Genomic DNA, 26,319 nt, shown 5'->3' with positions numbered 1-26,319 from the left:
AGCCAGTTCAACCTTACTTAACCTTCCCTTAGAATGTACGCATCAAAACTGGAGCCGTATCGTGTAGTACGATCCATGATCTAATTCATTTTTTAAATCGCAATAACACTGAAATTGTGATTAGGATCGAGGTAATACGTGAGGTATAGGCTGCAAGCACTTATGAGACGCATAATGTATTGTGACGAATATTAGCGTCACTAAGCTGCTACTAAATAAATGCACAACAACAATAAAGCAGGCACTCTTATGTTGAAGGCGACGAAGAGATATCTCACACACACAAATATGTAGTCATCAGCCGAAATAGTTACTCACACATACACACGCATATGGCTATGGGAGGGGCGTGGTCTGCAGATATACATGTATACTAGACCTTTGGAGAAATGGGTGAACGAGGAAACTGAGAGTATAAAAGCAGCGCAAGCTGAGTAATAATCAATCAAGTTTGATTTAAACACGCTATTGGTTGTGAAGTACTACTCCCAAAGTAATCTAAATAAAGACCAGTTACAATACTGAATATTGGAGTGATTTATTCAACAGTTTAGCGATACGAACGTTAGAAGAAGGTTTCAAATAAGCGGAATTTCCCAAAATTCGTTACAGTATTATAATTTTATGACAAGCTTGACAGATTTATATTTATCATATCAGGGAAATTGGTTTTTCAACCGTGATCGTATAACACGATACGGGCCCTGTGCTCTTCATATTAATAAGGAAGAATATGATCAATACAGTTGTAAATGTTCTCTCAAAGATTATATGAAAAAGATAATATCTTATCTTAAAAAAGCACATTTGCATTTTTTTGTTTAAGCTAAACTAAGTAGAGCAGAAGACACTGCGTTCCCAATAGCTGTCGTTCACGTCTATGGATAAGTTTCTCCCCGAGTTGTGCAATAGACAGGGTTGAAAAATAGATACAAAAGACCTACTCTGAATTTGAAGCCTAAGTGCAAAAGCTATCGGGAATTTTTTAGCATGGCGGGTTAAATATCATCCGGACTTACATAAAATCTTCACTGCCTATTCGATCTTGGTATCAGTTAGGAAGCCCGGCACAACGCACTCCGTGAACGGAGTGTAAGTACTTTATACTGGCTCTTCTGCAACATTTTTCGATGGGAAATATGTATCAAGCGTCTCAATGGACGTATAACTATTACGCGACCATTTCGCGTTTTCTCTTTATTAGCCCTTGAACTTTCCTCAATCTCGCCATTTCGCTGGAGCACTCTATGACCCTACTAAAATAACATTAATATTGTAACGAATTTTTGGGAAATTCCTGATTATTTTGCAGCTTCTGTTAACGTTCGAATCTCTGAACTGTGGAATAAATAAAGTATAACAAAACGTTTTTATTTAGACTGCTTTTGGAGGTCTACTTCGCGATTATAATTATCACATACTTCACTAAAGCGTCTTAAAAGCAAGCTGATCACTTGCACCGCGCTGCTTTTGTACTCACAGTTAGCCTCGTTTACCTTCTTCTCCTAAGGTCTAGACTTTTCACGAACATGCCTTTTGAAACAGTTGTATCTCATAATTAGTTATTTAGCTATATACATCTATATATGTAGTTTATATTTTTCTTCTAGCTATATGCATGTGTATATGTGAGTAACAACTTTTTTTTCTCTTTCTTCTTCACTCTTATCTGCAGATATGTATGTGAAATAATCTCTTTGTTTCAAGTTGCTGGCCATGCGTGTGAAATATTCTTTATCGCTCTCTATATATGTGTGTAAATGGCTTACTGTTGTTATGTTTATTTACTATCAGCATAGTGATGTTAGAAAGGGTAATATTTCTCACACTACCCTCCACATAAGTCTGATCGTCCTGATCAGACAAATTTTCCGATCTAACTGCTACCAGCCTTTCCAAATGAACAACTTTCATTTTGTTACGTGGTTTGCCAATGGTCTGTATGCGGTAAATCACATTGTTGATCCGTTTTACAACTTTGTATAGGTCTTTCCAGTTACACTGAAACTTCGGAGACAAACCTTTCTTTTGTTGTGTGTTGTACAGCAGCACCAAATATCTTTTCTGAAAACCTCCCGAATTAATTGCTTTATCGTATCTGACTTTCTTCTTGTCACTCATAATCTTGTTGTTGTAATGCTCGCCCCACCTTATAGCCGCGACCGATCACAAATTGTCATCAATATCCTCTAACGGGAGTCCAAGGAAACTTGCCGTTTCAACAGGGGTGGACCATAAGGAAGGGGGTGTTGGAGGCGTTGGTTCCACATTACAATTGAAGAGATGGTTGGTGTCATGTGGGGACACATTGCAAGCGGGGAATACATTTTGTATGTCGGGGTTGATTCTGGATAGGTAAGAGTTTAACCTGTTACAGTATCCAGAACGAAGTTGAGCAAAAGTGACACGCGTTTCCCTGGGAGTATGCGTTCCTCTTCCGCGAGTTTTGGATAATTTTCGTTAAGTACTGGATTCACCGGGCAATTCCCGGCATAAAGGTCCGACGCCTGTTTATGGAGTTCACCAAGGACCTGCTTGTGTTTTTTCACTTCATACGGCTGGGTTCTCAGGTGCCGTATTTCCTCAAAATTCTTACGGAGATGACTCCTTAAGCCCCTAGGCGGTGCTGGTTCATCAATCAGATGTCTGTTGGGATGCCCAGGTTTCTGGGTATTCAACAGGAACTGTTTGGTCAGCATCTCATTTCTCTCCCTGATGGGGAGTATTCTCGCCTCATTATGCAGATGGTGTTCTGGGGAAATAAGAAGACAGCCCGTGGCGATTCTGAGAGCAGTATTTTGGCAGGCCTGTAGTTTCTTCCAATGGGTGATTTTTAGGCTTGGCGACCATATGGGTGACGCGTAGCACGTAATCGGCTGGCTAATTGCTTTGTATGTAGTCATGAGCGTTTCTTTATCTTTTCCCCAAGTACTGCCAGCGAGGGATTTGAGGATTTTGTTACGGCTCTCTTCTCGGAACAATTGCGGCTGCGTGCTCACCAAAGTACAGATCCTGATCAAACGTCACACCCAAGATTTTGGGGTGTAGGACAGTCGGTAGCGTAGTGCCATCGACGTGGATGTTCAAAATAGTCGACATTTGGGACGTCCATGTTGTAAATAAGGTCGCGGAAGATTTAGTCGGTGATAATGCCAGGTTTCGCGAGGCGAAAAAACTGGAGAGATCAGGGAGGTAGCCGTTTATTTTATTGCATAGCGCACCGATCTTTGGCCCTGGGCCTGTGGCCATTATTGTGCAGTCATTGGCGTAACGACGATTGTGACTCCTTCCGGTGGTGAAGGTAGCTTAGATATGTAGAAATTAAACAAAAGTGGGGATAGGACACCACCCTGTGGCACCCCTTGTTTAATTCTCCTTGGTTTTGATGTTTCGTTTCTAAATTGCACCGATGCCTGCCGACCACCCAGATAATTTGCGGTCCACTTTTTAAGACATGGGAAAGAGTAGACCCTTCCAGGTCTTGCAGTAACGAGCCATGGTTGACCGTATCAAAAGCTTTTGATAGGTCTAGCGCTACGAGTACTGTTCTATGGTGGGGGTATTGATTTAAACCGCAATTTATCTGGGTGCTAATGGCATATAGCGCGGTGGTAGTGCTATGGAGTTTTCTGAAGCCATGCTGATGAGGGGCTAGCTGCAAATTTGCTTGGAAATAAGGGAGCAAAATGGCTTCAATCGTCTTTGACACTGGCGATAGGAGAGATATCGGACGATACGACTCACCTATGTTAGCTGGTTTCCCAGGCTTTTGTAGCGGGACCACCTTGGCCATTTTTCATTTCTCAGGTATGACAAAGGTGGAAAGAGACAGTTTGAAGACATACGCTAAATATTTGAAACCCTCTTTCCCTAGGCTTTTAAGCATCGGCATGGATATGCCGTCTGGGCCCACTGCTTTGGATGGTTTAGCACGACCAATGGCGTCCTCAACCTCTTTAGCGGTGATGGTGATTGGTGACGCGCTGAATTTGTGTTTATGTGCGTGTCTATTCGCTCTCCGTCTATATTTGTCGACTGTAGGATGCATTATATATTGTCGGCAGAAAGCGCTCGCACATTTTTTCGCATCCGACAGCACTTAGTCGCCAAAGGCGATGGAAACTTTGTCTTTGTGCTTAGTCGGATTCGATAGGGACTTTACGGTGGACCAAAGTTTACCCACACCGGTAGAGAAGTTACAACCTCTTAGGTGCTCCTCCCATTTCGCCCGCTTGTGTTCATCCACAAGCAATCTGATGCGTTGGTTTATATCCCTTATTTGGGGGTCGCCTGGATCAAGCTGTCTGATAAGGACACCTTCTCTCGCTAAGTTTGCGGCCTCCGCCGGGAAGTGGGGCCGGATTTCGGGAATTCTCCCGGCGGGAATGAAATGTGCCGAGGCGGATTTAATGACCTTACGGAAGGCACGCTCCCCTTGGCGGGCATCAGTCGGGATAGGGAGGGCAGTAAAGCGGCTGTCTGTAAAGGATTTATATTCTTCCCACTTTCTTTGTTTGAAGTTTATGAAAGTGCGTTTTTCAGTGACGATGAAGTCGGCGGTACGCTCAAGCGAAATAAGTATGGGCAGGTGGTCGGATGCCAATGTTACCATCGGCTGCCAGTTGACGCAGTTTACGAGTTCTGCGCTCACGATTGAGATATCTGGCGAGCTGTGACAGCTTCCTACCATACGTGAGGGGGCGTCTCCGTTTATTGTGCAGAACGTCGTTTTTCTATTTGATCCGCCAACATCTCACCCCTACTGTCCGCCCGCAAGTTTGAATGCCATAGATCATGATGGGCATTGAAATCGCCTAAGATAATGCGATTGTTGCCAGTGAGTAAGGCCCTGATATTAGGGCGGTATCCACTGGAGCAACAGGTGGCAGGAGGGATGTAGATGTTGATGATTTCTAGGTTTTCATCGCCTGACCGGACAGATAGGCCTTGACGTAATATTGCACAGAGTGGTGTATGATAAACGCGAGACCGCCTCCATTTCCGCTCTCGTGGTCTTTCCTGTGGACATTATACCCAGAGCAGGTCTGCAATGCAGATCTTGCTGTGAGTTAGTCTCTTGAATCGCAGCAATGCGGATGTTGTGCCGCTTCATGAAATCGACTATCTCCGTAATCTTCCCAGTTAGTCCATTACAGTTTAACTACAGAATACTGAAATGCATAAGGGGAGACGTCGCCACTCTGGGGGTAAGTTACGGGTGACTACGCCTGGGTTGTGGAAGGCCAGGACGCAATTGCTGTTGTGGTCCTGGGACTGGGCGTCCTTGGGCAAGCATTGGGGTACCCGGATGATTTGGATTTGCGACCTGGCAACATGGCGCGATGAAACCCGTCGGGGGTTGCCGTCGCGGAGACCAGAACATCTAGGAAAGTGGCACCACCCAAGGCAGGAGCTGCATTGGGCGGATGTCGCAAACCTATATATTCTGTGCTGGCAGACGGTGCAAACGGAGGTAGGGACTAAGAGTCTGTTTCCCTGACCTGCACGATTGCTGCCGGAAAAGAGGGGGGATAAGACGGGGGCAGGGGCTGATGCTCAGCATTGCTACCAACTCTACTACGAAGGTAGTAGTTATGAGTGGTATCAGCTGTTTGAGTTGTTGGCGCCGTGGGGCGCGAGCAGCAGCAGGTACTTGTTGTGGCTTGCTGAGCAGCGGGGCGCTTAGGCGTAGACTACGGGACGCCCTTGGGCGTGAACAGCAAGGAGCCACAAAAGATTTATAAAAGTTACGTGGACGTCGGGTTTTGGGATCAAGCCCAGAACAACCTGTCCGATGCAACCATCCTTTGCACGAGACACACTGAACAGAGTATGACCGTCCTAAAAAGATTCTTTTCCGGCAGATGCAGCAAAACCATTTCTAAGGACCGGGGTCAGGAGACAGACCCGGGTTGGATTCGATGCCTTCCCGGAATAAGAGAATATGGGGCAATGGACGAAACAAATTAGATGGGGTCACACTGAAATGACAGTCCTTGGTCGGGAAAATCCCGAGTCGCTCCGGTACATAGAACCGACTGCCTTGGGAAGCGTTACTCATAATCTTGGTTCGTTGTCTTACAACATCGTGTATTTCCCTTATATCTTCCTCCAAGTGACCAGTGGATTTCCTGGCATTTCTTTTCACATCGGCATTTATCCCAAACTTCAAGTCAGCTGGCAGTCGAAAGTCATTGCGGGAGTTTGGCCCGTTGTCTCATGCACTGCCGATCGGTAAGCCATCAAGAATAAGGGTATCTGTGTATCCCACTCTTTATGGAACTTGTATACTACTTTGCTTAAGTGCTCCTCTAAGGTTCTATTGAATAGTTCCACCATACCATCGGACTAAGGATGCAATGCAGTTGTCCGTGTTTTTTCGAATGCCCAATGTCTTACACATTTCGTGGAACACAGCTGGTTCAATATTCCTCCCTTGGTCAGAATGTAGCTCCATTGGTACACCATACCTTGCAACCTAATTATTTGTAAACCATTCTGCTACTGTTTTCACTTCCTTCTATAACCACCAATAAGTATTTGCTTCCGTGGTTGCTAGTAGGAAATGGACCTTCGATATCCATGGCGATCCTTTCAAAAGTTGCACCTGAAATATATTGCTTCATCTGGCCATGACTTCGTGTTTTGGGCCCTATCGCTTTGCTGCAAACCTCGCAGTTGTCAATCCACTCAGTGGCCGACTGACGGCAACCAACCCAACAGAATATCTGCTTAATTTTCTCGAGCGTCTTTGTGATTCCAAGATGACCTCCACTTAGATCATTATGTTGCTCACTGAGAACGTCAGGAATCCTTTTCCTGGGAACAGCTATCAGTTTCTTCTTTCATTGACCATCCTCACTGTGCCATATTCGATTCAGGCAACCGGATATCCATTGTATACTATTCCACTGTGCCCAATTTGACTTCACAATAGGACTCTCTGCCGACATCTCCTCTTTATTTGGTATTTCGTTTCGTTCGAGTCCTTGTATAACAAGTGGCAGATCTGTATCTTCTAATTGATACTTTTTTGGTTGTTCCATGTCCCAATCATCCGTTCACGTTACACTCATTAGCCAGGCATCTATAATTCATTCTTTAGCCTCAGCATTTCAACAGTTTACACGAAGACCATCGTGACTTTGCATCAACATTCCCGTGGGTACTACCTTTTGGTGCTCAATATAAAAGTCATAGCTTTGTAGTCGCTCCATCCAGCATGCCAATTGACATTCTGGATTGCGGAACTGTAGGAGCCATTTCAACGCTGTGTGATCTATCCTGACGCGGAATCGCTGTCCGTAGAGGTACTTGTGTATAGTTCCACTCTGGTTCCAATTGATCGGCTGTAATATGCAACTACCTTCTCCTGTCCATCGACCAGTTATGACAAAACGCCTCTTATAGCATATCCACTCGCATCTGTATCTAGAATAAACGGTGCTCCTGGAATCGGATATGCCAACATTGGGGCAGTGCACAAACGCTCTTTCAATATTTGAAGAGCCACTTCTTGCCCCTTCTTCCATTCAAAAGCTTTATTTTTCCTTGTAAGCTCGTGGAGCCTATGGGCTACGCTGGAAAAGTTTGGTACAAATCGGCGGTAATATGTGCACAGCCCAAGGAAGCTTCTTAATTCATTCAGATTCTGTGTTCCTGGCTATTCCTTTACAGCTTCTATCTTTTAATTCGCAGTGCAGATGCCCTGGTTTTTACCTTGTTACCCAAATAATTCACTTCCTTTTTAACAGTGAACACTTTTTGGGACTTAGTTTCAGATCAGCGCCAGCTATTCTCTGGAAAACTTGCTCCAAGCTCTTAAGATGTTCATTAAAGTTCTTTGACAATACGGTGATATTGTCTAGGTGCACCAAGCATGTTTTCCAATGTAGTCCTTTCAATATCTGATCCGTGATTCTCTCAAAGGTAGCTGCTGCATTACAAAGTCCAAAGGGCATCACCGTAAATTTCCGACACTGAAGGCTGTTTTCTCTTTCTTTTCCTTCTTCGCCTCCACTAGCCAGAAGCCACTTTTCAAGTCCAATGTGGAAAACCGTTTCGTACCAGATAGCAAGTCTAGAGTGTCGTCAATTCTTGGCAATGGGTAGCTATCCTTCTTCGTGACTTCGTTCAACTTCCGGTAGTTTACGCAAAACCTCATATCTCTATCCTTCTTTTTCACAAGTTGTACCGGTAAACTCCATGAACTAGCTATTGACCAATGGAAATTCTTGATATGTTCTTAATATAGGTCCTTTTGTAACTTTGAGTTTGAACTCATTGAGTACTCTTACCGGAATACGTCCGTCTTGTTTTGTCAAAGCCAGGGTTTTTCCTAAAAGTATAATTGGTGTTGATTTATCGCTGCCTCTACAACCCACAACTTGTTTGTCCCATAATCTCCCTCAACCTTTGCCCAGATTACAGCCTCCGCTTTTAGTGGTATTTGCTGATTATCCTCCACCAGCACTCGTTTACTGCTGTAGTCTTTCTCGTAGCCGAAATTAAGTGGCACATCCATGTTCTTATATCGCATCATCTTGCTTTGCATGTCGATCTTGATGCCTTAGTCGATTAAGAAGTCCACTCCAATTATGATTTCATCAACAATCTCTGCCACTATAAAATGTGTAGTACCGTGGCGTCCCTAATTGCGACTTCACATACTGCTTTCCACAGAACTTGGGTATCCTCGTCAGTGGCCGTGCGCAATCTTGCTCCGTACAATGGGGGTATTTCCTTGTTGATTAAACTCCTGACTCCTGTATACGGCCTCTCAATTTTTCAATCTCGACATTAATTTTGTACTCCAGTTGTAAAATTTTTGTAACCTCTGCCTCCGTCTTCGAAGAAATATGTCCTTCTTGCTCTTTCAGTTGCGCAGAAATCTGCGAAAATATCTGTGCTGAAATTGGGGCCGACGTTTCGGATATTTGTGTCTCTTGTGCTTCAATCAATGGATGTTATACGAAGCTCCTGTGATTCCAATTGAGATGAAATTTGCGTGCCTCCTGTGCTTCCATCTTGGATGTTATACGGGTTTCCCATATGTTTCAAATTCCGGTGCGGTCTTTTGCCTTTTTTCCTTTAGAGAGACCGACCCAATCTACTATGCATCAATTCAGTGTTTTTCAGCAAAGTCGATCATCTGTGGATAGGAGGGTTTTCCCGTCATATTATAAATATCGAGCTTGGGGATTGTAACGCCAGAATAACGCCTCAATGGTTGAAGCAGCACTTCCGTACATAAAATGGACGAATCCACTGCAATCAAAAAACGCTTATATCAAAACAAAAATGTGGGCCGTAGAACGCGATTTCGAGGAGCCTGCAATAAAGGCAGATAGAAATTAAAACTGGACATTTTATCGGAAAAATGAGCGGGAAATTACAGCACGAACTATTGTTTTGTCCTAAGAACGGATGTTCAGAGAGCACATAGGTTATTGCTAAAAATAACAGGAGATTATGAGGTCATTAATCTTACGCATAAGCGATATCCAACGTATTTTAGGGTACACTAAAATATGCGGTCAATGGGCTGATTGGCCCTTATCAGTATCGTTTCAGACCTGGCAAAGTCAATATCGACGAGATCTTACGATCGATGAAATCTTATATGCAAAACGTATATGGCAAGGTGAGGAACACTTCCAGGATTGCAAAGGATCTTTGGACAGCTCGGAGCCAAACTAGGTGTAATACAGGGTGGCTCTTCAACTTTAGTTGTAATGAACCTTACGGTAGGCGAAAGAAAAGTTCTTCAGAAGATTGATAAATCAACTCGCCATGTCGAAGGAGCAATTATAAGGTTTATAATCTGAGGTTTCGACTGAAACTCGGTGTTGCAAAAACGGCGAAATAGGTTAGGTTGAGGTAAACTGGCCTCAGATAGACTGAATGAGTAATACTAGAAGTTTCTTTAACGACCAAGCTGAAAAACAGGACCTATGTTATAAAATAACGACGCCCTCTTGGCAACTACTAGAAGCTTGACCTGACAGCTGTATCACCCCTAATGGCTGGAGTCTTAGCCTGGCCTTTTCGCTTTCTATATACGCTATCAATGGCTAAGCCTAATTTGAAGGCTTATGACGCCAAGGGGCAGGGTCCGCTCAGAGTACCCGTCATTGGTCTACAGTCCTATCTTTTTAATGATAGAAGTGACTTTGTTAGTCTAACCTTAAAAAACGCAAAAGTGATTTTACACATTTTCAGCCCTTCGCTTGGGTCCACGCCTTACCCGCTTGATCACTCATGTGCACCTTTCGTCATCTCTCAATATCGCCCAATCTAATTGGGATATCTACGGAGCAAGCTTCGAGGGATGCACCCTTTTAGCTAGTTCATCCGCTTTTCATTACCATCTATTCCTGTAAGCTCTGAGACCCAATATAGATGCATGCTTCCCCCTATCCCCATTCTTTCCAGGGATTGTTTACTCTCTAACACACTTTTAAATTCTGGGCTATGCGAGATTGTTGCCTTAATTTTTGCTTCAGTCAATATAAAAGTTCAAGCGACTGCAGTTTAGGTTATTTCATACCAACGTACTACGGCTTTGGTTAAGGCTATAACTTCCACTTGAAAAATACTACAGTGATGTGGCAGCTTCAATGATCTGTTCATTTCCGTATCAGCACAGTGTACCGCAGACCTTACTTCTTTCATTATTTTGGAGCCATCTGTTTACACGTGATTCGTCTAGTCCGTCATTCGGACACTCTTACGCCAACCATCCACCTCTACAGTGGAGTACTTCGAAGCGCAGATGCGGATTCAGGTAGTATGTTCTATAATGGATGACGCTATACTACTATGACCATATGGTAAGTGCTCAAGCTGCCCCGAGGCACTGAACCTTTGTTGCAGTTGTAAACGCTATGTTCTTTGGCACCAGATCTATAGGTGGATGGTGTAGAATTGTATACATTGCATAAGCTTTGATATCCTGCATACCCCTCCAATTTTTTTAGGTAGGTTCCTTTTTGTGTGGATGTCCACCCAACAAGCACTCCATAGTATATGGGAAAGGCGTTACAATCGCGTAAATACCCAATGAGAGAAGGCGATAGACCCTACGTACACCCCATGGAGGACCATATTTAGTAAAACTTTTTGTGAGGTATGCATATCGATGTTCAAGAATTCAACTTAGGACCTTCTGTATTGTAGGCCAGCACACTACCTTCATAACTCGACGGTCGCCCTTATTGAATTATTTCATTTTAAGAACATTAATATTATAAAAAAAATTAAGGGGAAAATTATGTGTAACGCAACGAGTAATTTTTCCTCGTTTGAACTAAAACTCGTATGACATAAGAGCATTCATCCTATTCAGTGAGTGACATTAAACCTGAATGCGAATTTAGGCATTATATAGTGGTGAATGTGAATGTGATTGACTTCGAGCAAAGTGGAACGGCGTCATACATAATATGGCCATAAATGAATAAAATTTGTGTTGGCTCGGTGCTGCTATTTTATTGCACATCACTATGTATACATACAGACGTTTTCAGAGAATTCACTTTTTTTGCCAGCTTGCGGTTTCACAATCACTTCACCTAATTTTGTTTTCTTTCTTTAGCCATACATATCCACATACATATGTATTTTTTTATATATAACTCAAGTTCATTTTTCATTTTTATTGAAAAAATTATGTATTTATTAACATGGCGTAATGCTCTTGTGTCGAAAAAAATGTATATTGGGATTAACTTTCTTATTTCACTTCATATTTTGCTCGTTACTCGTTGATTTCTTTCGCTTTACGGAAATTGGGATTAATCTCAAATTTTACACTTAAATTTTTCTAAATTTTTATATATTTAAAATTTTTTTAAATAGTTTTTTACAAATAATTTCTTCAAAACTCTTATTACTTTGACCAATACGCGTTTAAAAAATTGCTTTAAATTTTTGGGTTCGTTGCAACTTATCGTCAGCAGTTCTCTTGAAAAACTGACGGCGCATGCTATTTTTAAAAAAGATACTCGCGCTAGAAAAGCATGAAATTTTCATGCTTTTCACACGGTTATATACCAATGATGTAGAGATGTGTGTAATGACCGCGTCACAATCAACTTTCGCATATAGATGCGAGCAATGCAATGTTATGCATGCGAGTAACATCGCCACAATCACGCAAGATGTTGCGTTTGTAAATACAAAGGAACTTCAGACTTAGTAATTGAAATTTATTTCGTCGTGCCCATTCACATACATTTCGCGAAGCACTATTATAAAGACTCTCACTATACAAGAAGAATACTTGCTAATATATTTTGTCTCCTATTCATTTGTTAAAATGCAGTTTTTAACTGTGACAAGTGTTAGAAAAGTACCAACGAGTGGGAAAAATAGTTTCACTTGCAAAGTGTGAAAGCACCCTTAGCCAAAGCAAATTTTGCAATCTTCTTCTTATGCTTTTCTTTCAACAAAAGTTGGAAGTTGGCTACTTTTTCATATCAGATGGGGCCAGTGTCGCTCGGTCTGCCGTTCTCCATAAAAATGCACTGAAATAAAAAGACTGGTAAAATCAATCGAAATACGCATAAATTCAACCGAAATTTCTGTCAATTTTTATCGATCGCAACAAGATGTTGAATCAACTGCGCACAAATAGTTGATTCGTAATTGACCGTTTTAGTAGTCAAATAAACGAAAAAAGTTGCTTCATTATACTTTACCCATAGTTTTGTTAAATTAACAATTATAGCTGTCGCCCTAAGAATACCAATCAAAACTGTTAATATGAAAGGGATTTCTGTTCTTTTGAAATTACCAGTGGAAACTGTTAGATTAACATATTTTATGTTAAGGTGGGACTAACAGCGAAAGCCGTAGAAATTACAGAGATTTTTGTTTTTCTAAATTAATAGCGTAAACTTTTACATCAACAGAGTTTTCTGTTCATATGACATTAATACTTGTGGAAAAAATAAAAGTTGGCTAAAAATATGTATTTCAAGTTACGTAGTTTTTTTATTTGTATAAATTACACATAAGTACATTTAATTTCTAATGATTCTATTGCTATATTTAGTAATATTAATTAAAATAATAATAACTTAAATCCGAATTCAAAAAACCAAAACTTGTTCTGAATTACCATCGACAGCTTTGTACGAAGGTATTTTGCCACATATATACGTAAATATATGAATACTTAAATACGCAGCTTGCTACATACATATTCACACACGTGTTAGTACATACTCTAGCGAAAATAACGTCACTTCACCGTTTTATGAACCACATTGGCGTCGGTTTCAAGAACTTTATTGCAACTTTTTCTTCAAAAATTTTCACCATATTGTTATATTATAATTATATTTACATATATTTGTGTAAGCACATTTGATATAAAATATTTCCATTTTCTTTGAATTTAAAACAAAAATCGGACAAATAAGTACATACTTACATATGTATGTACTTACTAACCGAACTTCAGTTGGGCGTACGTCAAATATGCTGGCACACATTAAACATTATACACTTTACTACTTTGTTTTATTAAACGCACTTTCGCCAAATTTTATTTTAATAATTCATTTAATTTATAGTTTTGAAGTAGTCACGAAACTGATTCTCAATTATTTCAGTTGCAGCTCATTCTCAATTTCTTCTCTCGCATGTAGAGTTGCCACACTTGATTGTTTCGAACAAAACTTGTAGTATAAATGTTTGACATAACATTTTAAATAGAGAACTCGCAAGTTATAGAAAAGTAAAGAATAAAATCGCGAGAAGCTAATTCACCACTGGAGTAACTTTACATGTTATTCGGCAAATTTAATTCTCGTAACACTTTATTTTGAAACGATTCCAAAACAACTCAAACTTTTATGTTGTCGTAAACATCAACATTAAAAAAGGATGTTTATACTATTTTATTAAAGTCGTTCACGTGAATGAAAATTCGTAAAAATTTGAACAAAATGTTACTAACTTTGGAAAAATCCTGTTCGTTCAAACAAAACTGTTGCAACAAGAGGGCGCAATTTTGCATTTCGCTTAGAGGAGAAGTTGCAAAATTGTACCCGATAAATAGGTGGCCAGGTATCGCATCATTTTTTGCAGTGTTATGCACGGTAGGTAAATTCAGAAAAGGGTTTTTTCCGTTTTGTATTGACAACTGAAAAACTAGTTTTTTGTTGTTTCACAATATGTGTGTTTTTTCGATTTGGTGGTTTTCTTATTTTGGTGTTTTTGTTTTTAACAAGTGGCACCATCGTCACAAGTACAAAGTAGAGCGCAGTGAGCGTAAAATTCTTTTTGAAATTTGCTCATGCATTGCCTGTTGTTCGCTGTTGAAATGACCAGTGAGATCAGTTGTGTTAACAAAAAATCAGATTGATCCGATTGTAAATTTTACAATATTTTGTTAACTTAAGAGCGACAATTTCTCTTCTGTTGAAATGAGTAAACTAATTTGTTCGCGTGACAAAGAAATCGGCCAAATTAACCATAATTCGATCAATTTCACCGAATCTCCGTTAAGTCAAGAACAACAGAACCGATTTGTTGATTTTACTAGCACCATTTCTTTCGGTGTACGTACAATCTACTCATCATACATAATAGTGCGTTATATGCATTGATATGCAAAACTTTTTATGTAGCTCTAAATTGCACGTATTTTTATGGAGAATGGCAGATCGAGCGACACTAGCGCCACCTGACATACAAAAACGACAAACTGCAACTTTTACTACATGTAAAGCATACAAGAAGAATTTTATAATTGCATTGGCTATGAGTGCTTTCACACTTTGCAAGTGAAATTATTTCTCCCACTCTTTGGTACTTTTCCAACGTTTTTCACAATTAAAAACAGCATTTTTGAACAAAAGAATAGAAGGTTAAACGTGTTAGCAAGTATTTTTCTTTTAATGTGAGAAAGTTAATAACAATGCCTCGCGAAGTTTTGAATTTGAATGGGCAAGGCGAAATAAGTTTCACTTCCTAGATCTGAAGTTCCTTTATATTTAGAAATGCAACATCTTGCGTGATTGCGGGGATATTACTGACATGCATAAGATTGCGTTGAACGTACCTATATGCAAAAGTTCATTGTGGCGCGGCTATAGGTGTGTATGTAGTATCTTGTCTAAGATTTTCATATACGCTGTTTCGTTTATTATTTTTTTCTTATTTCTTATTTTTCTTCCCTTCACTTTTAAATGAAAACTATCGTTGTTTCTCATTATTATACCCAGCTGAACTTGTACACAGGGTGTTATAACTTTGATTGGATAACGGTTGGTTGTACACTAAAGGAATCGAGATAGATATAGACTTCCATATATCAAAATCATCAGTACCGAAAAAAATTTCATCGAGCCATGTCCGTCCGTCCGTCCGTCTGTCAGTCTGTCCGTTAACACAATAACTTGAGTAAATATTGAGATATCTTCACCAAATTTGGTACACGAGCTTATCTGGACCCAGAATATATTGGTATTGAAAATAAGCGAAATCGGATGATAACCACGCCCACTTTCTATATATATAACATTTTGGAAAACACAAAAAACCTGATTATTTAGTAAATAATACACATAGAATGTTCAAATTTGGCGTGTGGACTGATATGGAAACTCTTGATAAAAATTTTAAAAAAAAATTTTTTTAATGGGCGTGGCACCGCCCACTTGTGATAACATAAATTTTACAAATATTATTAATCAAAAATCAAAAGCCTTTAAACCCATCGTAACAAAATTTGGCAGAGCGGTTGCCTTTACTATAAGGAATGCTTTGAAGAAAAATTAAAGAAATCGGTTAAGGACCACGTCCACTTTTATACAAAAGATTTTTAAAAGGGTCGTGGACGAATAAAATATGCTAAATCTTTGCAAAAAAGGGCTTTATATCAATGGTATTTCATTTTCCAAGTGGATTTATAACAATAAATAGGAAAAACTTCAAACTTTAAAAAGTGGGTGTGGCACCGCCCCTTTTATGGCTAAGCAATTTTTTATGTTTCGGGAGCCATAACTCGAAGAAAAATTAGTTCAGAATAGAACCATATGTATATGTATTATTGCGCAGCCTTGTAACACTATTACGCACACAAAACAAACAACAACAGCATTTCAAGTGTACAGCTGGGTATGTAATGTTCAATTTCACCCAAATTTAGACTTCCTTACTTGTTTTTGTTCCATTTTTTTCTAGCTTCTCATCTCTTCGCTATTTGTTTTTAAAAAATTTCAAGAAGGTGGAATTCTCACGTGCATCAAATGGTTGTAGTGTTGTAAAAAAAATTATCAGCGAACATGGCCGTACAACTTGGGAAAATTTTAGTTTTCGAGTAAATGACGATACAGAAGTAGAAGCAAATAAGGTGTTTAGATTAAACTGCAACGCATGAAGTTTGATTTCGGTATCAAAAATATATGGAAACAGGGCTTATGATGATGCGAGTCACCACAGGGGGAGTGCAAGAGATTAGTGGAAAAAGGAGGATTAGAAGGGCAGTTGGTAATAGGCGCGGATGCAAATGCGCTCCACAATGCATTAGGAGGAGATACAAATGATAGAGGCGAGTCTCTATTTTGTTACATCTTGCAAAGCAATTTGCAGATAGCCAACAGGAGCAGTGTCGCTAAGTCAGCGAACTGGGCCGAATTGCAACATGTAGAAACAATACAGACACAACCCAACTTGAAGGAACTGGAAGAATCCAATGAATTCAGAGGACAGCAAAGCCGCCATACTGGAGCAAGCAGCTGAGTCTTCTTAGACGACAGGTAAAAGAATTGTTCAAATTGACAAATTTCGCGGAAAGCGAAGGCTGCAAGAACGTTTACAGCGATTTGTTGAGGACCTATAAGCGCGATATCCACCGGGCGAAAAGAGCCTCATGGTAAAATTTTGTTGCGGACATCGAGTGCTCTAGCAAAACAATGCGGTTGAGGAATGTTCCAGCTAGTAGAAATATAGTTCAGGGACTCATAAAGAAAGAGAACGGGGAAGGTCACGTAGCAGTAGTACGAGTATAAATGGCGGAATCATGTACCCAACTCTTGGAGAACTGCAATTTTTCTACAAAGGGTAGGGAAGATCAATCATCCCCACGACTATAGACTTATTAGCTTAACATCATTTCAGCTCAAAATTTTTAAGAGGCTGATAGGTGTGTATATAAAGTTCAACGTGGATTAAGAAATGTTCTCCAAAACACAACATGCGTACACCAAAAGGCAAGTCGATAGACATGGCACTGTAGAGGGTGGTTATAAACATGGAGAAAACTTGGAATACAAGAAGTACACCTTAGTAGCCATCTTAGACATTTCAACAACGTCTCTAGTCAGACGATCATGGAGGGTCTTAAGTAAATTGAAGTACATCCAGCCCTAACCAGATAGATCGGCTGCATGCTTTATTGTAGAAAGATTATTTCACCACAATAGAGGTGGAAGGCTGATGCAAGAGCACTCAAACGTCAGACGAGGCGATACGTGTGTATACCGATGGTTCCAAAGTAATGGAACTAAACAAGTCTTACAAGGTTTCAGATGTAGGGTTTTTCAGATGGAAGGTGTAGCCGTGACTAAAGTGATAGAAACACTGCAGGAAAGAAGCTTAAACTGCAGCCGAGTAAATTTTACATTGACAGCCAAACCACTTAAAGCTGTAATCTCTCATAGCACAACATCTGAAATTGTGTTAGAGCGTAATCAACCCTATATTGGGTCCCTGAGAATATGGGAATAGGAATGAAATAGCAGATGAGCTAACTTAACATGGCGCATCGTTTGAAGTTTGTACAGTAGACGTTTCAATAAGATTAGACAGCTTCACGTGACCAACCAAATACTCTTATCATTGGAAAGAGAGGACTGTAGGCTCATGATGGGTATTCTGACTGGACCCTGATCCCTAAAAAAATATGTATACGTCCCATCATTAGGGATGCAACCGATACATCGATCATTCCAAAACATCGATGTTTCGTTCATAAACATCGATGATGCGTCATCGCTGTTACGCCTCTCAGATCATCGATTGATTTAGGGTTTTTATCATCGATGTTTTTTGGAAATTTTCACTTGCCCAAGACCTTAAAACCATGATTAAAAGTACTAATACGTGGTATACTTTGTTCGACGAGGCTTAAACAAAAACAAACCAAGAAACGAACAGTTCACTGCGACATCGTGTCCTCTTAAAATGTAAAGGTATTCGAGGGTTTTTGACTGAATTTTGTTTTTTTTTTTATTAGATTATATTAGGACTGAAAATATCTAAACTACATCTAGGCACCGATATTTTGTTATTGAAAAAGATCGATGTTCAAAAATTGATGTTTATATGAGCGATGCTTTGACTATAACGAAGTGGGAATTGCAACATCCCGTCCCGAAAAACCGTAAATATCGGATGCTTCCAGATTTGAGTTTAAGTGTTGCGTGCCTAATCCAAAAGAGACGATCCCTTCAAACGTGCCAACTTCTTAATATAACATATACGAAGTACTTGCTATCATCAAAGAAAGAATCGGTGTATTTGTGCTTTGGCTGCCAAGTCACTTTTGACGGACATAAACTTAAGGACGTCGTATCTTTATGAACGTATCTATTTTAAACAGCAAAAGCTATGCCAGTCTTGAAATCCAATACATTCTAACAAGTGCTTTTTTGGACTGAGTGGGCAATGAAAAGAGAATTCCTCGCCGAAGGACCATGTACGATACAAGAAAATATAGGATGGCGCATAAAGTATTTTGCAAAGTGATGAGCCTTACACAGATATGAATATAGCGCATAAAATCACAATAGCTATGTCGGCTAAGTTGTGTTAAGCGAATGGATGAAGACACTCAGATTTGAGTTGGGAGAAGCAGATGGAGAAAGACTGGATGACTAACATAGCTTTCTTCTCAACGGCCAAAATTGCGTAGGCGGTTAAGCCCAATTAAATATTGTATGGATTAAAACTTATTATTTTAATATCAGGTTTATGCGTTATGGGTTATCGGATCGGATTAACTGCTTAAAAGGATATGGCCATCCAATAAGGCGCGCCAGTCGCTTCTTCGCTCCAAAGGATATTAAATCGTTTTCCATCTGGTCTTTCCAGCGGAGTTGAGCTGACCTCTTCCACTGATTCCATAAGTAGGTTCCGATCATTTCATAGCCAGAGTATCATCTTTCATTATCATAACATGGCCTAGCCAGCGTAACCGCTGCGTTTTCATTCGTTGGATTATGTTGATATCTGTGTAAAGCTCGTACAGCTCATCATTAAATTTTCTACGGTACTCGCCATCGCCAATGCGTAGAGGTCCGTAAATCTTTCGAAGAACTTTTCTCTCGAACAATCCCAGAGCCTCGTCTGATGTCCTGGTCAATGCTTCTGCACCATATAGCAGGACGGGTACGATGACTTGAGCATGATTTTCGTTTGTCGAGATCGAGCAACACTGCCACCATATTCATTAATTTATATTAATCCAAACAATATTTTTTGTAAGGTATGAACTTATTTATAAGTAGAAGATATAAGGTATACATATAATACCGTAGCTGCATATGGATGTATGTAAATTTATATGCATACATACACAAGTATGTACGAAAAACAGCTGGCGTGTTGACACACATTTTCTCCTTGCTTTGGTTGAATTTTTTTTTTCTTTTGTTGAAAAAGATCGATTTTTCGATTTTTTTTTGGCGTTGCACAGTTTCGGCCACGAAAGTTCGGTTCTTTTTCCACCAGTGGGGAGAAGACGGATATGGTATTGTTTATTAAGAGTAACAAGGTTTTAAATTGGACCAGACCTAAGCTAGGAGGGGTGACCTGCAGGAGAAGCCCTGCACAAAATATCTAGGGATCAATCTGGACAGTAGGTTGTTGTGAAAACTCAACGTGGAGGAGACGAGTGAAGATGGCGTCGACGGCACTTTATGCATATAAAAGAATGCTAAGGTGTACGCGGGGGTCTATAGCCTTCTCTCTCATAAGGTATTTACAGCGATTGTTAAGCCTATCCTATACTATGAAGTCCTTTTTTGGTGTGAAGCCACAAAAAAAACCCTATCTCAAAAAATTAACGCAGGCTATCAATTATTAGCAATACGGGGGCCCTGAAAACAACCCAAAAGTGCCATTCGACACATTTCGCCTGCAGACTTGGTGGTATAAAACATAGCATTAAAATATGCACATAGCAGTAGTAGTAGTACAGGACCAACATACTACCTGATTCGTTATCTGCGCTTCGAAATGGGCTCTTAGAGCCCCAATAGAAGGGAAGGGTTGGCGCAATGGTTCCAAAGTAGTGGAAGGAGTAGGGTCCACGGTATATTGTGCTGATCCATAAATAAACAGATCCTACAAGCTGCCAGATCAATGTAGCATTTTGTAGCGGAGGTAGTAGCCGTAACCAAAGCAGCAAAAACACTGAAAGAAAATAGCTTGAACTGCAGCCGCGTCAACTTTAATATTGACAGGGCAGGCAGCAATTAAGGCAATTATATCGCATAGCACAGCATCTAAAAGTATGTTAGAGTGTAAGCAATCTCTGGAAAGAATTGTGATAGGGAGAAGTATGCATCTATATTGGTTCCCAGGGTATATGAGAATAAATGGTTCGTTGACCTCCCAATTAGATTGAGCGAGATTAAAAGAAAGCGGAAGTTGCACATGATCGACCAAGCGTGAAAGTCGTGGGGCTGTAAAGTGTCGAATATCATGTGTAGGTCTTACAATATTACACTAGCAAAGTTACTCCTATCATTAAAAAGAGAGAAATTTATACTCATGACGCGTGTTCTGATTGGATATTGCCGTCCGGCATCAAATGCTTTTAAATTCAGCTGGGTCAGACATAGCATATGTAGGAAGTGCGAATTGGAGGAGAAAACGGTCGAGCACCAGACTAGGACTCCAGCTATTAGATGTAATACAGCTAACAGATCTAGAAGTACCAAGTGGCAAGGACCCTAGAAAGCTTCTAATATTTGCCGAGAGGACGGAGCTATTTTATAACAAAGGTCCTGGTTTTTGATAGGGTTTTGGTCGTTAAACAAACTTGTTGTATTACTTTGAACTGTTCAGTCTATGGAAGGTCTTCACGAATCAACCTAACCTATCCGTTCTATTCGTCTTCTACCAAATTATGGACAAAACTCAAAATACTCAATAGACTTTCAAACCGGCAACAGGTATTAAGTGGAAAAAGCTTCTAAGGTGGAATTAGAGGCAGCGATTAGCTCAGGGCATACAATCCATATCGGCAGAATATTGTGACGAATATTAGCAACACTAAGGGATACTATCATCTCTAAGCCGATACTAAGCAGTCACTGGTATGTACATAAACAGGCCAATCATTATGTCTACACATATGCACATACAAGCAGCGGAGAGATACGCAAAAACACATGCATATATCTGAGATACCCACAAAAGTATGCAATCATTGGTGGAAGTATTACTCACGTAAACACGCGCATATTGCTATGCGAGAAGCTATAAACGTGCATCTGTAGTTTATAGCTGGTAACTAAGTAGTAAATTCTAGAAGAAGAAACGCCTAGAAGTATGCGAACGAGGAAACCGAAGAGTATAAAAGCAGCACAAGCTGAGGCATGAGCAAGTCAGTTTGATTTAAGCATGCTATTGGTTGCGAAGTATAAGTGTTATTGTGAAGTATTTTCAAATTAGTCTAATAAAGACCATTTTGCATTATTGAATATTGGAGTTATTTTATTAAACAGTTTAGCGATACGAACGTTAGCAGAAGGTTGCAAATAAGAGGAATTTCACTAAATTCGTTACAATATGTACATTCAAAGCAAAGCTACTGAAGAACAATGATAGGGAGGAAGCATCTACCTCGATAACTGTAGGTCAAGCCATACTTATTGAGCTCTTGTGGATAAAATTTAAAAACACAATTCGTAGCCACAATATATAGTCATAAAAAATTTCAATGCTTATCTTGTCTGGGGGACGGCGATGGTGTAGAATTTTTTCTATGTACCTGGTGGCTTTCTCCACTTCCACATATTTTCCCATTCTTCGAGATTACTTCCTAAGCCTTCAAGCATAGCGTATAATAGGTTCAATGTGAATCCTTGCCATTGTCGATCTAACCGTTCGTTGCCCTAACCACACGGGTAAGAGAAACATTTGCTCAGTACCCAAAGCTCGATCACTTTTTACCAATTCATGGTGGGCGCAGGGCGCATCAATCCGCATGTATCTATACCAATATCTAAGGCCCATTCTGCGATAGAATGTTTTTTGGAAAACTTCAAACTAGCACGTTCCTCAAACAAATGCTTTATAAGAAGTTTTGCAAAAGCTTGCTGAGAAACGGCGTTTTGGAAACGTCAGTCGAGGTATGGTGAGCTTCCATTTAGCAGTCGATATGTGCATTTACCTGTGTCGATTTGTATGGACGAAAGTTAACCGATATCGCGCCATCGATTTTTCGATAGGATTTGGGCTCAGCAAAAAAATGTTCCACTACGCATACCCAAAAAAATAATTTTCGAGCCTGCCAAAGAAAATGTCGAAAGGGTCAATTTTTCGACCAAAACACTCCCTAACACCCAAGAAATATTTTTTTTCTTAGTCCCTACCACCTTTTGCACCATTTGCCAGCACAGAATGTATATGTTTGCGACATCTGACCAATGTAGCTACTGCCTTGACGGTGCCACTTTCCTAGATGTTCTGGTCACAGCGACGACAACCCCCCGACGGGTTTCATCGCGCCATGCCGCGGACATCCAGTCCCAGGGCCACAACAGCAGTTATGTCCTGGCCTCCCTCAACTGAGACGTAGTCAACTATCACTTACCCCCAGAGTGACGACGTCTCCCCGTTACACTTAAGAATTCTGCAGTTAAATTGTAATGGGTTAACTGGGGATATCACGGAGATAGTGTATTTCATGAAGCGGCATAACATCCGCGTTGCAACGATCCATGAGACCAAACACACAGCAAGTTCTGCATTGCGGACCTGCTCTGGACATAACGTCCGCGAGAGCGGAATGGAGGCGGTCCTGCGTTTATCACCCACCACTCAGTGCAATATAATATATTTCATCCCGACATCGGCATCATGCTACCGACTGTCTTACACCCTAAAATCTTGGGTGTGACGTTCGATCAGGTTCTACATTTTGGAGAGCATGCAACCGCAACTGTACCGAAAGTCCAGAGCCGTAACAAAATCGTCAAATCTCTTGCCGGCAGCACTTGGGGTAAATGTAAAGAAACGCTCATTACTGCTTACAAAGCAATTGGTCGGCCGATTGCATACTACGCGTCCTCGATATGGTTGCCAAGCCTAAAGGTAACTCACTGGAAGAAAATACAAGCCTGCCAAAATACTGCCCTCAGAACTGCTACGGGCTGTCTTCTTAAGTCCCCAAAACACCACGTACACAATGAGGCGAGAGTACTCCCCATTACGGAAAGAAATGAAGTACTAAGCAAATAGTTTCTGTAGAATACCCACACACCTGGGCATCCCAACAGATATCTGGTTGATGAAGCCACACCTCCCAGGGGGTTGGGGGTTCATCTCCGCAAGCATTATGAGAAAATACGGCAAAAATTGCATACATTTCCCTACCGCCAAAAGCAAATTTGAATCATGTTTGAAAGCAGCTATGTGCTATAAAACGGCGCAAATATTTATCACGTCGTAATGGGTTAAAAAACCTGATATTTTCCTTCACACATCAATAACATACTTTCCATAAAATATTTCCAGAATACGACATTTGCAAAATTTTACAAACGGACATCAGAAATATGTTTTTTTGATCTACTGAAAAGTTACTGAAAAACCCATAACTGTTTTTGTGAGCGCACCGACGATTTGGTTGAGCACCTCAAATGTCAAAGTCAAAACGGACAGTGTCTGCAATTTATTAGTACGCAACAGATGAGCATGACTAAGTATAAAAATGCAGGTGTACATAACAGTTACACAGAGACGAATGGGAGTGAAGAGTTGGGACAAAAGCAATTTAGAATTTTCGTTTACTATTTATTGGGTATGCACATTAGGGTGTCCTTTATTTGTACAGAGACACATTTTTGTTAAAATATAAACCAGGTTCAGTAATCACTATTTTCGGAGAGGTCCTTCGCAATTTTCACTTAGCTGGGAGTGTTGCTCAGCGTCATTTTGCACAATCGTATAAGTTTTGGAGAAAACCAAAGTTAGGTATCTCATCGTGTAGCAATTTGTTTTCGTCCTGTCGAAGGTGTCGTCAAAACCGATGAAAAAGTGTAAATTTTTTAAAGATATGGCACATAGAGAACGCCTCGTCGATGGAATATTTGCAGGTCTGAAGTCGCACTGATAGGGTCCAGTAAATTGGTCCACGGACCTCAATCTTTTACACAATATGCTAGACAAATCTCTCATCCGATTCCTAGAAGGCAGATGCCGCGATAGTTGACACAGTTTGCAGGATCTTTTTCTTGTGGACTGTAAAAAGAATACTTAGAATATAATCGTCAGGCATGCACTCGCCCGACAATATTTTTCAATGAAGTTGATGTAATTCCTTCTTCTTCTTCTTGTGCCGATAAAGACACTCCCCGAAGATTTTGAGGATTGTTATCATTGTTGTTTGTCCTTTACCGGATACAGATCCGGTGCGTTTCTATCCCAAGCACCAAAAAGGTAGTATCCCAACCATCTTGGTAAAAATTTATTATGACCACATTGAATCTGATAATGAAGCTGTGAAGCTTCAAAGCTTTGTATTGCGTTTGTTTACCCCTTGAATTACGATGCAATTTAATAGATCAGTAGTCAAGTCATCACAGTTCAGCGGCTTTGTTATTTTTACACTCAGCTAAGATAAGTGAAATATCATTAATTCAAAACTATTTTTTGCTAAGTTATAGCTTATTATTCTAGTCTACGACCCTTTTAAACTTGTTTTATATCTCAGTTGCCGTGGTCTTTAACCGATCCCATCCATTTTTACTAGAAATATTTCAATTTCAATTTCAATTTATTTAAAAAAAGTGGTTGTGACTGTAAGACAGAGTCTTTTATAGCACATCAACGATTATACATTGCAAAATAATTAACAATTAAGCCTAAATTCTTATAAGACAAATACTAACAATAATTATAATCTTAACGAATAGAAAGTTTTGTTGGTAAAAGAAAGAAAGGTGGAAATACAAGAAAGACTATAAAGTTTTACCACAATCACATTAAGCTCCCTGAACTGAAGTAGTCATGAATCACCCTTCTGTAGTTGTTCCTACACAACACACCCTTAAGGAAATTTGGGATAGAATTCCAGAGCCTTACAGCATGTATAAAGAATAGCCTCGAAGAGCACAAATAGAAATATTTGGGAATGATCAATTTGCGATGTCTACCAGACTTTGAAAATTTAAGTTTCTCAAAAAGATACTTTGGTGTTTGAAATTCAATGAGTTTGTACATGTATATACAATTTCGCGCTGCTATGTACTCAAAAATACTGCATCCGATAACTTTGCGCTTCCATGGAGATATATGATCATATTTTTGTAGGCCGTAAACATACCGTGTGACGTTGTTAAAAGTAACATCAATTTTATGGGACGAAGCAGAGTCAAGTTGACTGTAAACGAGCTCTGAGTACGTTATTTGTGGAAGGATCAGCTGCATAGCTAGTTTTTTCCTAGTCTCTAGGGGAGTGAACGAAGCAGACATTCTCAATCTACGTAAAACAGAATAAACATTCTTGCTATAAAGAAAATATGTGTACCCAATTTTGTTACGATATGTAAATTTTTCTTCAAGTTATGCCTCCCGATACATAGAAAATTGCTAAGTCATAAAAGGGGCGGTACCACGCCCATTTTTTTTTTATTTAAATTTTTTCCTTTTTATTATTGTTATAAATCTATTTGGGAAATGAAATACCATTGATATTAAACTCTTTTTTGCAAATACATATCTTATTTTATTCGTCCACGACCCTTTTAAAAATCTTTTATATAAAAGTGGGCGTGGTCCTTAACCGATTTCGTTAATTTTTCTTCGAGGTATTCCTTATAGTAAAGGCAACCTCTCTGCCGAATTTTGTTACGATAGGTATAACGATTTTTGATTTATGATTAATAATATTTGTAAACTTAATTTTATCTCAAGTGGGCGGTGCCACGCCCATTTAAAAAAAAAAAACGTTTAAGTTTTATCAAGAGTCTCAATATCAGTCCACACGTCAAATTTCAACATTCTAGGTGTATTATTTACTAAATAATCAGGTTTTTTGTGTTTTCCAAAATGTTATATGTATATAAAAAG

General features: G+C 39.9%; 1 protein-coding gene across 8 annotated transcripts in view; it reads right to left on the bottom strand.

The window, feature by feature from the left end:
• The window catches only part of LOC137240567 (uncharacterized), a 66,031-nt gene extending 53,999 nt beyond the window's left edge, over nucleotides 1-12,032 (bottom strand). For 2 of the 8 annotated variants that reach the window (XM_067767008.1, XM_067767010.1), the window contains exon 1: nucleotides 11,731-11,856. The gene's annotated coding sequence lies outside the window, so the exon portion shown is untranslated. The other 6 variants (XM_067767013.1, XM_067767012.1, XM_067767009.1 and 3 more) reach the window with 6 other exon arrangements.
• Between the last annotated feature and the right edge of the window lie 14,287 nt (nucleotides 12,033-26,319).

Source organism: Eurosta solidaginis, chromosome 2 (assembly GCF_040869045.1).
Source record: "Eurosta solidaginis isolate ZX-2024a chromosome 2, ASM4086904v1, whole genome shotgun sequence".
Lineage (NCBI taxonomy): Eukaryota > Metazoa > Arthropoda > Insecta > Diptera > Tephritidae > Eurosta > Eurosta solidaginis.
The sequence above is the reverse complement of the archived record's forward strand: the minus strand, read 5'-3'. Positions and strand labels throughout refer to the sequence as shown.